This window comes from Sciurus carolinensis, chromosome 6 (genome assembly GCF_902686445.1).
Source record: "Sciurus carolinensis chromosome 6, mSciCar1.2, whole genome shotgun sequence".
Taxonomy (NCBI): domain Eukaryota; kingdom Metazoa; phylum Chordata; class Mammalia; order Rodentia; family Sciuridae; genus Sciurus; species Sciurus carolinensis.
Genome location: NC_062218.1, coordinates 86971734 through 86982778, shown reverse-complemented (window position 1 = coordinate 86982778; position 11045 = coordinate 86971734).

The following is an 11045-nucleotide window of genomic DNA, read 5'->3' as shown; positions in this document are numbered from 1 at the left end:
TATCAACTGCAGGGAATTGCAAGGTAAAACCACAAGATCTCACCACTGGACCATGACAATGGCTAAGATAAGAAACAACGACAGCACCAACGCTGATGAGGACATAGAGGAACTGAATCACCTGCACTTGGCTATTTAAATGCAAAATTGTATAGCCACTAGGAAACACTTGGGAAAAATGATCTGGAAAATTAATTTGGAAATAATTAAACATGTGACCATATAAAACCCAGCAGTGAAATAAGTCAATCCCAAAAAACCAAAGGCCAAATGTTTTCCCTGATAAGTGGAGGATGATATATAATGGGGGTGGGGGGTGGGGAGTTAGAGAAGAATGGAGGAACTTTAGATTATGTAGGAGGAAATGGAGGGAGGTGGGGTATGAAAAATCATAAAATGAGACAGACATCATTACCCTTTGTACGTGTATGATTACATGAATGGTACGAATCTACATCGTGCACAACCATAGAAACAAAAAGTTGTACCCCATTTGTGTACAGTGAATCAAAATGCATTCTGTAAAAAATTTTTAAATAAATAAAAAATTTAAAAGGAAAAAAAAAAAAAAAAACCAGCAGTTCTTACACACCTAAACATTTGCCCAAGGAAACAAAAGTGTGCATGAATGCTTAGAACATCTAGCCTTACTCATAATGACTCCAAGCTGGAAATGAACAGATGTCCTTCACTGGGTGAGCAGCTAAACTGTAGTGTACCTATATGGTAGCATACTGTTCAGCAAAAATAAAAGGAAACGAAGTGCTCATATTGCAACAACCTGGATGAATCTCCAATAACTTTTGCTGACAGAAAAAGACTAATTTTAAAAGACTATGAATTGCATGATTCTATTTCCATTTGTCATCCTAGAAAATGGCAAAATGTTAGAAATGGAGAACAGGTAGTTAGTTACCAGGAATTAAGCAGAAAATGGGGAAGAGAAGGAAGTACCTGTGGCTATAAAAGGGCAATGTATGTCATCTTTGTGATTAATGTAAATATTTTATATCCTGACTGCATCAAGGTCAATGTTCTGGTTATGGTATTGTATTATAGTTTTGATACTATACTATAATATAAAATTATATAGCACTATAGTATGAATTATCATGGGACAAAATTGGGTAAAGAGATATTGAATATATTTTTCCTATAATTGCCTGTGGTTGTAAATTTATCTTGGGTCCCAAATGTTTTTAAAAACATTTTAGGATAAAAGGAACACATATGCATACTTAGAACTTAACTCTAGAATCATACCTAATAAGTGGAAAACACTAGGTCTCATTAGGAAAGAAAAGTTGACAACTGAGGAATAGAAGCAGGAAGTAAACTTTTTACTAAATATTCTTTGTATGTTAAATGGGTACCCATTCAAAAAAATTTGAAAATTTAGCATCAGTTTAAATTCTCAGTGAAAACTTAAGGTTTTCCCATTGCTAACAGTCTTTGTTAATTTGCTAACTTTCTAGTCAGAAATTATATGTAGTGACTTATTTTACCCTTTTAATCATTAACCTACTGTGATATTACAGTTTCTAGATCTTCCCAAACACAGCTAAAATCTAAATAATTTTTAATTACAAAGAGTCACTTCTGTATACTCATTCTTTTTCTTAAAAAAAAATTAATGGAAATAATTTTTGTTCCTATTGCTGTGAACTACTTACTGCACGTATGGGTCAGTTGAGAAGCCTTGACATATTATGTCATCAAATTTCTTTACAAGATACAATGTGATAAAATCTCTAGAGATAGCATGGACTTTGAAAGCTAAGGTAAGATTTCTATTCACACGACCTTGTTTGTCAAATGGTTTAGCATTGTTTCCTCATCGCTAAAAGATATAATATCTCTTTTTCCAGATTGCTTTCAGTATTAATATAAGCAATATACAGTATCTGCCAACAAGGGTGACTCAAGAACTAAAATTATTGAAAGAAAAAAATTCAGTTGCAGAAAAATAAGGGCATCCACTGAGATAAGCTAGAGGAAACTAACAGCTCTGTATGACAGTGTCTAGTGTATCTCCTCTTTTTGTCATATATTGCATTTACATTCTATGAATTTAGACTCTTCTGAGATGGTTGTTTGTGTGTGTGTGTATGTGTGTGTGTGTCTTTAGTTATTCCTGGGAAGGGGAAAAACCACGACTATACCTTAAACCTTAGGATACTCCACCTTTGCAATGATGAAGCCCCCTGGACTGACTCTTCTGCTGAGGTCCCCTTGGAGTTGTTCCAGACTGAACAACTCAGAGGTTGAAAATATCTATGGTTGGAGATTATTTCATTTTATTGATTGCACTTTTGAAGGAAGAGAATGGAAACTAGGGCAAGACAAATCCCTATGGACTTGTGGTATTGTATTATAGTTTTGATACTATACTCTAATATAAAATTATATAGCACTATAATATGAATTATCATTGGACAAAATTGGGTAAAGAAATATGGGGTCTATTGGGGTAGACAGTAGAGTTTTGGGGGTAAACAGTAGAGTTTTTCTACAAAAGGGAGGGTCAAACTTTGGAGGGAAAGTAAGAGAAGACCCAAGAATAAGCAGAAATGACATGTGCCCTTGTGAGTGACCTCTTCAGAAGGGCTTGTCCTATTTCTTTTTTTTTTTTTTTTTCTTCTTCTTATGTTGAACTAGGGAAACAGACATATCAAGGGTAAATTTTTTTTTTTAAAAAGCAATTTTTCCTTTGGTTGTAATTCATTTTCTCTAGTTGTTCCCACCTCTTCAGGGAAAACTGTTTCTCCCATACGGCCACATTGATTGTTCGTGCTCTGGGGGATCTAAACTGCATAGTAGTGAAGTATGGAATCTTCCTGGCACACCAGTCCACAAGAGTCTAGCCTGGCACCCTTACTGTGGAGGCAGAGGGGAGCCTCAAATGATAGAAAGCTACAGTAGGCCTGGGGCGGTGAGGGGATGCAGCTTGAAGAGGCAGTTGCCAAGTTGAGGCCTCAAGAGTGGATGTGAAAAATGAACCTCCTCCTTCCCAAATGCTGTGTTGAAACTGAAGTCTGAAACAGGAGGAGGCTGCCATGTAGATCAGACTTGGTGACCATGCATCCCGACCCAGACGTGAAACCATCCTTAATGAACCGAGCCACAGTTCCTGCATCACCTCTGCTCTTCTTTCCTTGGGTGCTTTGTTTTATCACAAGCAAACTTCAAAAGTCAGAGGATTGTGAGCTATGTAGTCACCTAACCAAAGCTGACAACAAATCGATCTGAGTCCATTTTAACAGGTAAGTGCTTATTAAATCAATAGCTTGACACTGGTAATATGCTGTTTCTACATTTGCGTCCACCTAATTGAGGACAGCACAAAGAGAGACCCAGTTCTATGCATACTGTTAGTGCATATCCAACCAAACCTACAAATGTATGTGACATTTTCTTGATGTTTCCATATTTCCATATTGCTTTAATAGCCATGTGTTAGATGTGTTTCTAAAATGATGTAGAATACATTTTTAAAATAAGCCTTTATGTAAGTTTCCAGTTGCTGTTTTGAAGTACCCGCGATGGCACATTATAACTCTAACATTCCCTTCCCAAAGCATTCTTAGTTGATGCACAATTCCCATGCACTAAATTCTTAATTCAAACTATTATTTTGTCAAAAGGATAATCAAATCTTAGGACTTCCATATAATCATTTAAATAATAGTACACATACGTAAATGTGCACCACAAGATGATTATCATTTCTTAAACTTATTTAACAGTTTTGTGTATTTAGACAAAATATTCTCCCAAAGTGCTCAGCGGAATTCATGAATAGAAGACTCACACGGACATAATGTATGGATCTCAGTGTTCACAAATCTCAATTTCAGTACATTCCTTCTTGAAAAAGGCAATCTTATTACAATACTGAATTATTCTTCTGTTGTACATGACCAGAGGTCTTGAATTCTTGTTGAGGGGTATATAGTTAAGAAGGACAAGCTAATATTCAAAAAAGGACCTTACAATTCCTTTTCTCTCTTATCCTATGCTATAGTTTGTCCAACTAAAAAGATCCATTCCCTGGAAAAACTCACTGTCCAAGTCACATGAGATGAATTTGAAGTAGAAAATCCATTTAATCACTTCTCAAGGGAAATATTCTTGCTGGCACAGAAACCAATGTGATACTACTAGAACCCTGCTTACTTAAAATCTGCACCTACCAAGATAGGTTTGAATGGATTATTGAGATCTTATTGGTTCATCCCTGGACCACACTGAAGGCAAGAGCCCTAAGTTGTTCCCAAGTCTAGGTTTTCACTCCCTCAGGCTATTTTTTGTTCTTTAAACAAGTATTCCATTGAAGGAGCTGCTGGGCTGTCTCATAGAGAACCGCTCAGCATTAACCCCTCCTAACTTCTGACTGAGTCTTCTAAGGAAGTGGTACCTCCACTCACCACAAGTTAGCAAGTTTAATCAACAAGTTATGTTAGGTACTGTTAGCAAACAGGACGACTGTGACCTCCTTATAAGGCATCGTGATTTTGCACTATTAAGTTATTGATTGTTTTTGAAACTTAAGCCCATCCTAATGACTCATCTGCCAGCATTCATAAATCTGCTCTTTGATTCACTTGCTTTTCAGTAACATAAGCACCTCAAAGATGCTACATTTTTGTACTACTTCAGAGTCTCAGGCAAATGAAAACCTTTGCTCTCCTGTGTGGTGTTAAATCATCATTGGGTCAGGCAGTAAGAGGTGATTCTTGAAATCAACTCAGAGTGAGTTTAAGGTTTGCCCATAATTCAAATCTGGAGTGTGTGTGTGTGTGTGTGTGTGTGTGTGTGTGTGTGTGAGAGAGAGAGAGAGAGAGAGAGAGAGAGAGAGAGAGAGAGAGAGAGAGAGAGAGAGAGAGACCAAAACAGAAATGCAGAGAGAAGAGCTACCATTACCTTCCTGGAGAGGTTGCTGATCTCTCTTCCTTTCTTTAAACCCAGTATATTTTAATCACATTTTGTTCTTGCCTTCCATTGCTGCAAACCCTGAACTAGTAACTTCCTTCATCCTCACCTCCTGGTGACTTACCATCAATAGTCCAGTTTCTTTGCTTCCTCAAACCTCCTATGCCCCAGGATACTTAGCTCAAGGCTGCCAAAGCATTGAGCAATGGCTTATCTGTTCCTCAGGTCTTGTGCAAGGCATGGATCAGAGATCACGCTTTTTCCATTTCTTCTATTCCCAACATCATTAAGTGCTAGTACATAGTAAGTGCCCAATAACTGTTGAGGGAGGGAAGGCAGGCAGGCAGGAAGGCAAAGAGGGAGGGAGTGAGGCACATTTTGTAAATAATTTGTCAAATAAGCCTTGGTGCTTGCATTTTCAGATATGGTATAATGAGGTTCATAGCAAGAAAATCCCAATATTTAGGCAATCAGATCCAATCAGATCTACTGTGTGTGGGAGGGGGGGTTGGTAATGCCGGACAAATGTGATGAGGAGGATGATGATAATTTTTACTTCAAACTGATTTTTTTTTATTTTTTTTACATTTACATAGGGTAATGATGTTTATTTTATTTTTCCCCTCCCCCCCCACCCCTCCCACCCCTCTTTTCCCTCTACACAGTCCTTCTTTCCTTCATTCTTACCGCTCTCCTTAGCCTAACTCTAAACCTAACCCTAAACCTAATGCTAGCCCCTCCCACCCCCCATTATATGTCCTCATCCACTTATCAGCAAGATCATTCGTCCTTTAGTTTTTTGAGATTGGCTTATCTCACTTAGCATGATATTCTCCAATTTCGACCATTTGCCTACAAATGCCATAATTTTATCATTCTTCATTGCGGAGTAATATTCCATTGTATAAATATACCACAGTTTCTTTATCCATTCATCAACTGAAGGGCATCTAGGTTGCTTCCACAATCTGGCTATGGTGAATTGAGCAGCAATGAACATTGATGTGGCTGTATCTCTGTAGTATGCTGATTTTAAGTCCTTTGGGTATAGGCCAAGGAGTGGGATAGCTGGGTCAAATGGTGTTTCCATTCCAAGCTTTCTGAGGAATCTCCACACTGCTTTCCAGAGTGGCTGCACTAATTTGCAACCCCACCAGCAATGTATGAGTGTTCCTTTTTCACCACATCCTCGCCAACACCTATTGTTGCTTGTGTTCTTGATAATCGCCATTCTAATTGGGGTGAGATGAAATCTTAGGGTAGTTTTGATTTGCATTTCCCTTATTACGAGGGATGTTGAACATTTTTTCATATATCTGGTGATTACTTGTACATCTTCTTCTGTGAAGTGTCTGTTCATTTCCTTAGCCCATTTGTTGATTGGATTATTTGTATTCTTCGTGTAGAGTTTTTTGAGTTCTTTATAGATTCTGGAAATTAGCGCTCTATCTGAGGTATGGTTGGCAAAAATATTCTCCCACTCTGTAGGCTCTCTCTTCACATTGCTGATAGTTTCCTTTGCTGAGAGAAAGTTTTTAGTTTGAATCTATCCCAGTTGTTGATTCTTGCTTTTATTTCTTGTGCTATGGGAGTCCTGTTAAGGAAGTCTGATCCTAAGCCAACAAGTTGAAGATTTGGACCTACTTTTTCTTCTATAAGATGCAGGGTCTCTGATCTGATTCCGAGGTCCTTGATCCATTTTGAGTTGAGTTTTGTGTAGGGTGAGAGATAGGGGTTTAATTTCATTCTATTGCATATAGTTTTCCAGTTTTCCCAGCACCATTTGTTGAAGAGGCTATCTTTTCTCCATTGCATATTGTTGGAACCTTTGTCTAGTATGAGAAAATTGTATTTATTTGGGTTTGTGTCCATGTCCTCTATTCTGTACCATTGATCTACCTGTCTATTTTGGTACCAATACCATGCCGTTTTTGTTACTATTGCTTTGTAGTAGAGTTGAAGATCTGGTATTGCAATATCCCCTGCTTCGCTCTTGCTACTGAGGATTGCTTTAGCTATTCTAGGTTTTTTATTCTTCCAGATGAATTTCATAATTGCTTGCTCTATTTCTGCAAGGTACATCATTGGGATTTTAATTGGAATTGCATTGAATCTGTATAGCACTTTAGGTAGTATAGCCATTTTGACAATATTAATTCTGCCTATCCAGGAACATGGGAGATCTTTCCATCTTCTAGGGTTTTCTTGAATTTCTTTCTTTAGTGTTCTGTAGTTCTCATTGTAGAGGTCTTTCACCTCTTTTGTGAGATTGATTCCCAAGTATTTTATTTTTTTCGATGCTATTGTGAATGGGGTAGTTTTCCTAATTTCTCTTTCTGAAGATTCATCACTTATGTATAAAAATGCATTGGATTTATGAGCATTGATCTTGTAACCTGCTACTTTACTGAATTCACTTATGAGTTCTAAAAGTTTTCTGGTGGAATTTCCAGGTTCCTCTAAATATATAATCATGTCATCAGCGAACAGGGATAGTTTGAGTTCTTCTTTTCCTATTCGTATCCCTTTAATTTCTTTGGTTTGTCTGATTGCTCTGGCTAGAGTCTCAAGGACGATGTTGAATAGAAGCGGTGAAAGAGGGCATCCCTGCCTTGTTCCAGTTTTTAGGGGGAACGCTTTCAGTTTTTCACCATTTAGAATGATATTAGCCATGGGCTTAGCGTAGATTGCCTTTATAATGTTTAGGAATGTTCCCACTACCCCAATTTTTTCTAGTGTTTTGAGCATGAAGGGATGCTGTATTTTATCAAATGCTTTTTCTGCATCTATTGAAATAATCATGTGATTCTTAACTTTAAGTCTGTTGATATGGTGAATGACATTTATTGATTTCTGAATGTTGAACCAACCTTGCATCCCTGGGATAAAACCCACTTGATCGTGGTGCACTATCTTTTTAATATATATTTGTATGCGATTTGCTAAAATTTTGGTGAGAATTTTTGCATCGATGTTCATTAAGGATATTGGTCTGAAATTTTCTTTCCTTGATGTGTCTCTGTCTGGTTTAGGTATCAGGGTGATATTGGCTTCATAGAACAAGTTTGGTAGGGTTCCCTCCTCTTCTATTTCATGGAATAGTTTGAGGAGTATTGGAATGAGCTCTTCTGTAAAGGTTTTGTAGAACTCGGCTGAGAACCCATCTGGTCCTGGACTTTTCTTTGTTGGTAGGCTTTTGATGACCTCTTCTATTTCATTGCTTGAAATTGGTTTATTTAAGTTGTGTATGTCCTCCTCGTTCAGTTTAGGTAGTTCATATGTCTCTAGAAATTTGTTGATGTCTTCGAGGTTTTCTGTTTTGTTGGAGTATAGATTTTCGAAATAGCTTCTAATTATGTTTTGTATTTCACTCGTGTCTGTTGTGATGTTTCCTTGTTCATTCCGAATTTTAGTAATTTGAGTTTTCTCCCTCTTTCTCTTTGTTAGTGTGGCTAAGGGTTTATCAATTTTATTTATTTTTTCAAAGAACCAACTATTTATTTTGTTAATTTTTCCAATTGTTTCTTTTGTTTCGATTTCGTTGATTTCGGCTCTGATTTTAACTATTTCCTGTCTTCTACTACTTTTGGTATTGGTCTGCTCTTCTTTTTCTAGTGCTTTGAGCTGTAGTGTTAAGTCGTTTATTTGTTGATTTCTACTTCTTTTTTTGAATGCACCCCATGAAATAAATCTTCCTCTAAGTCCTGCTTTCATAGTGTCCCAGAGATTTTGATATGATGTGTCTTTGTTCTCGTTTACTTCTAAGAATTTTTTTATTTCCCTCCTGATGTCTTCTGGTATCCATTCATCATATAATAGTGTATTATTTAGTCTCCAGGTATTGGAGAAGTTTCTGTTTTTTATTCTGTCATTTATTTCTAATTTCAATCCATTATGATCTGATAGAGTACAAGGTAGTATCTCTATCTTCTTGTATTTGCTAACAGTAGCTTTGTGGCATAAAATATGGTCTATTTTAGAGAAGGATCCATGTGCTGCTGAGAAGAAAGTGTATTCGTTCTTTGTTGGATGGTATATTCTATATATGTCCGTTAAGTCTAAATTGCTGATTGTGTTGTTGAGATCTATAGTTTCTTTATTCAATTTTTGTTTGGATGATCCAGTGGTGAGAGAGGTGTGTTAAAATCGCCTAGTATTATTGTGTTGTGGTCTATTTGATTTCTGGAATTGAGAAGGATTTGTTTGACGTACGTGGATGAGCCAATGTTCGGGGCATAGATATTTATGATTGTTATGTCTTGCTGATTTATGCTTCCCTTAAGCAGCATGTAATGTCCTTCTTTATCCCTTCTGACTAGTTTTGGTTTGAAGTCCACATTATCTGAGATGAGGATGGATACTCCAGCTTTTTTGCTGTGTCCGTGTGCATGGTATGTTTTTCCCCATCCTTTCACCTTTAGTCTATGGGTGTCTCTTTCTATGAGATGAGTCTCTTGCAGGCAGCATATTGTTGGATTTTTCTTTTTAATTCAATCTGCCAGTCTGTGTCTTTTGATTGATGAATTCAGGCCATTAACATTCAGGGTTATTATTGTGATATGATTTGTATTCCCAGTCAATTGACTCATATTTGTTTTTGACATGATTTGGTTTCTCCTTTATTTGGCTATTCCTTTAGGCTAGTGCCTCCTGTTGCTGATTTGCATCGTTGTTTTTCATCTCTTCCTCATGGAATATTTTGCTGAGAATGTTCTGTAATGCTGGCTTTCTTTTTGTAAATTCCTTTAGCTTTTGTTTATCATGGAAGGATCTTATTTCATCGTCAAATTTGAAGGTAAGTTTTGCTGGGTATAAGATTCTTGGTTGGCATCCGTTTTCTTTCAGGGCTTGGTATATGTTGCTCCAGGCCCTTCTAGCTTTTAGGGTCTGGATTGAAAAATCTGCTGATATTCTTATTGGTTTCCCCCTGAATGTAATTTGATTCTTTTCTCTCGCGGCCTTTAAGATTCTGTCTTTATTTTGTATGTTAGTTATTTTCATAATAATGTGCCTTGGTGTGGGTCTGTTGTAATTTTGTATGTTTGGAGTTCTATAAGCCTCTTGAACTTGGTTTTCCATTTCATTCTTCAGATTTGGGAAATTTTCTGTTATTATTTCATTGAATAGATTGTTCATTCCTTTGGTTTGTTTCTCAAAGCCTTCCTCAATCCCAATAATTCTTAAATTTGGCCTTTTCATGATATCCCATAATTCTTGTAGATTCTGTTCATGATTTCTTACCATCTTTTCTGTTTGGCCAACTTTGCTTTCAAGATTAAATAATTTGTCTTCAATATCTGAGGTTCTGTCTTCCAGGTGTTCTATCCTATTGGTTATGCTTTCTATGGAGTTTTTAACTTGGTTTATTGTTTCCTTCATTTCAAGGATTTCAGTTTGTTTTTTTTTCAGTATCTCTAACTCTTTATTGAAATGATCTCTTGCTTCCCGTATTTGGTCTTTTAACTGTTGATTGGTGCGATCATTTAATGCCTGCATTTGCTCTTTCATCTCCTCATTAGCTTCCCTGATCGTTTTAATTACGTACATTCTGAACTCCCTTTCTGACATTTCTTCTGCTGTGCTGTCATTGGGTTTTATTGATGTAGTATCTAGGTTTGTTTGGGACATTTTCTTCCCTTGTTTTCTCATATTGGTCAGTTGTCAGTGGGACCCTGAGATATTGCAGTTTTCCGCTATTGGCTTATAGTGTCCCAGTAGATTTCCAGTGTATCACCTCCCAGCCTTCAGTAGCCTGATGTCTTGGAGGAATCTGATAAAGCAGCTCATCCGAAGAAAACTGCCCCTAGCCCCCTACTGGTTCCACGGTTTGGAACTGGCTCTGTGCGGAAATGCTCTCACTGTGGGCCTGCACCGTGCAGCTGGCCGTGTGGGAAGAGCCCACTGCCAGAGTGTGGAAGGCTACCTTGGGAAGACTCTAGCTGCCCTGCCCGCCTCCAATAAGCCACCTCTATCTGGGCCTGCCACCCGGGCTGAGCTTTACCCAGTGGGCAGACTCACCCGTGGCTCTATTTCAGTCCGAGTCTCTCAATGCCTCCCCCTCTTAACTCCTGGGTTCTGGAGCGACCGGGGGTGCAGTCTCCCTCTAGGCCGCC